We start from the raw sequence: 4,304 nt of genomic DNA on the forward strand, positions 1-4,304 counted from the left end.
TCCCTTTGTTGTGAATTAAAATATTAATAATAGTTGTAAACAAGGAGTGAGTTTCATTTCACTCAACAAACCTTTTCATTAGGACCAACCTGTGTGTGTGTGTGTGTGTGTGTGTGTGTGTGTGTGTGTGTGTGTGTGTGTTTTGAGCTCAGGATGTGCCCTGGACTTGAACTGCAGCAGGGTTTTTTCCCTTTTTTAAAGCCTGTGGCACCTGTACCAACCACAGTACCATCTGCTTGGCATTCAGTGTCCACACACACACATACACATACTGTACACACACACAGGTACACGCATATACACACACTCTCACATGTTTCACAGACATGTGCACACCCACATGCATGCACACACACGCACACATACACACATTCTCACACATATACATACAGACATCCACACACCTCATATAAACACACACACACACACACACACACACACACACACACATATATACTGTACACACACACAGGTACACGCATATACACACACTCTCACATGTTTCACAGACATGTGCACACCCACATGCATGCACACACACGCACACATACACACATTCTCACACATATACATACAGACATCCACACACCTCATATAAACACACACACACACACACACACCAATATACACAAACACACGCGCACACACCCATGCGTGCGTGCATGCACGCACGCACGCACGCACACACACACACATATATACTGTACACACACACAGGTACACGCATATACACACACACACCCACATGCATGCGCACACATGCGCACACATCCACATAGAGATGCACACACACACACACACACACACACACACAGAGACATACACAGAGACATACACACACACACACACACATTTGCACACATTCTCACACATATCACATATACATACAGACATCCACACACCTCATATTAACACATACACACAGGCACACACACACACACATTTGCACACATACACACATTCTCACTCATATACATACAGACATCCACACACCTCATATTAACACATACACACAGGCACACACACACACACATTTGCACACATACACACATTCTCACTCATATACATACAGACATCCACACACACTCATATACACAAACACACACATGCGCACGCACGCACTCACGCATGCACATACGCACACAAGCATACACACACACACACACACACACACACATATACACACACACATACACACACACTCATATAAACAAATACACACACACACACTCTCATATACACAAACACACGCGTGTACGCACAAACCCGCGCATGCACGTACGCACACGCACACACACACACACACACATACACATACTGTACACACACACACACACACACACAGGTACACGCATATACACACACACTCACACACACAGATATGTGCGCACCCACATGCATGCGCACACATACACACACACACACACACACACACACACACACACATACACACAAATGTGCACACATACACACATTCTCACACATATACATACAGACATCCACATACCTCATATAAACATACACACACACATATAGACAAACACACGCACTCATGTACACACGCACACGAGGAGGTCTGCTGCTCCACACATTGTTGTAATAGAGCTGCTCCAGCTGGGCTTCAGGCTGGTTCTGGGCTGGAGTATTGTCTTGCGGGGGAAATCTTCTCTGTCCAGAGGAATGTGCTGAACCCGTCTGTACATCTGGAGAATCAAAGCGCATTATGAGAGCTAGCGTGACCCGCGCTGCCCTCAGACGCCCGCGCGCAGCACACAGGTGTTTGGCACGCAGTGTGTGTTTAGTGAAGGCTTGTGTTTATGTCATCATTCTCTCCAGCCTGATACACACACTGCACAACACAACACACTCCCTTTCCCAACACACACACTGCCTTTCCCAACACACACACACACACTGCCTTTCCCAACACACACACACTGCCTTTCCCAACACACACACTGCCTGCTGCATTCTTACTGCTTTTGCTTCAAGTACATAGTTTCTTTTTTATTACCACGTTTACACACAAACAAGATCTTATTTATTCAAATATACAGCTCAAAATGAATATTAATTATTTTATTATTGTTTCCCAAGTATTGTTTAGCAGACCAAAGATAAAATAACGATCGTTAAATTAAAGAAGTATACTGGAAAATAATGGACATTAAATGACAGATATTTAATGGAAAATAACGGACGGTAAATAACAGAAATATGTATTAAATAATAACTATCGTTAAATGACAGATATTTACCGGAAAATAACAGCCGTTAAATGACAGAAATTTGCCGTAAAATAATGGACGTTAAATGACAGAATTGTACTGGAAAATAACAACCGTTAAATGACAGATATTTACTGAAAAATAAAGGACGTTAAATAATAAAAGTTTACCATAAAATAACAGACGTTAAAATACAGAAATTTACCGAAAAATAGCAACCGTTAAATGACAAAAATTTACCAAAAAATAACAATCGTTAAATGATAGAATTTTACCGAAAAATAATGGATGTTAAATTACGGAAATTTACTGTAAACTAACAACCATTACATGACAGATATTTACCAGAAAATAACGGACGTTAAATGACAGAAATTACCGTAAAATGACTGACGTTAAATGACAGAAATTTACTGAAAAAATAACGGATTTTAAATGACAGAAATTTACCAAAAAAAAAAAAAAACTGACGTTAAATGACAGAAATTTACTGAAAAATAACGAATGTTAAATGACAGAAATTTACCGTGAAAAAACTGACGTTAAATGACAAAAATTTACCAGAAAAAAACGGATGTTAAATGACAGAAATTTACTGTAAAATATCGAATGTTAAATGACAGATATTTACCAGAAAATAACAGCCGTTAAATGACAGAAATTTACTGTAAAACAATAGACGTTAAATGACAGATATTTACTTTAAAATAATGGATATTAAATTACATAAATGTACTGGAAAATAACAGTATTTAAATTACATACATTTACCGGAAAATAACTAACGTTAAATTACAGATAATTACTAGAAAATAACGACCGTTAAATTACAAATATTTACCGAAATATCATGGATGTTAATTGACAGAAATTTACCGTAAAATAACTGACGTTAAATGGCAGAAATTTACCAGAAAAAAACAGACGTTAAATGACAGAAATTTACTGTAAAATAATGGAAGTTAAATGACAGATATTTACCAGAAAACAACAGCCATTAAATGACAGAAATTTACTTTAAAATAATGGATGTTAAATTGCATAATGGACGGGCTGCTCTGAGTATTTCAGAAACTGCTGATCTACTGGGATTTTCACGCACAGCCATCTCTAGGGTTTACAGAGAATGCTCCGACAAAGAGGAAATATCCAGTGAGCGGCAGTTCTGTGGGCGCAAATGCCTTGTTGATGAGGCCAGAGGTCAGAGGAGAATGGCCAGACTGGTTCCAGCTGATAGAAAGGCAACAGTAACTCAAATAAGCACTCGTTACAACCGAGCTCTGCAGAAGAGCATCTCTGAACACACAACACGGCCAACCTTGAGGCGGATGGGCTACAGCAGCAGAAGACCACACCGGGTGCCGCTCCTGTCAGCTAAGAACAGGAAACTGAGGCTACAATTCACACAGACTCACCAAAACTGGACAATAGAAGATTGGAGAAACGTTGCTGCTCTGATGAGTCTCCATTTCTGCTGACACATTCAGATGCTCGGGTCACAATTTGGCCTCAACAGCATGAAAGCATGGATCATCCTGCCTTGTATCAGCGGTTCAGGCTGGTGGTGGTGGTGTAATGGTGTGGGGGAGATTTTCTTTGGGTCCATTAGTACCAACTGAGCATCAACGCCACAGCCTACCTGAGTATTGCTGCTGACCATGTCCATCCCTTTATGAGCACAGTGTCTCCATCTTCTGATGGCAGCAGGATAACGCAGCATGTCATAAAGCTCAATCGTCTCAGACTGGTTTCTTGAACATGACGATGAGTTCACTGTACTCAAATGGCCTCCACAGTCACCAGAGCTCAATCCAATAGAGCAGCTTTGGGATGTGGTGGAACGGGAGATTGGCATCATGGATGTGCAGCCGACAAATCTGCAGCAACTGTGTGATGCTATCATGACAATATGGAGCAAAATCTCTGAAGAATATTTCCAGTAGCTTGTAAAATCTAAAGTATTAAGGCAGTTCTGAAGGCAAAATGCGTCCAACCTGGTACTAGTAAGGTGTACCCAATAAAGTGGCCGGTGTGACAGCCACTGTTGTACAATAACGTGCCTAATTAACCTAGTTA

Source organism: Danio rerio, chromosome 21, assembly GCF_049306965.1.
Source record: "Danio rerio strain Tuebingen ecotype United States chromosome 21, GRCz12tu, whole genome shotgun sequence".
Lineage (NCBI taxonomy): Eukaryota > Metazoa > Chordata > Actinopteri > Cypriniformes > Danionidae > Danio > Danio rerio.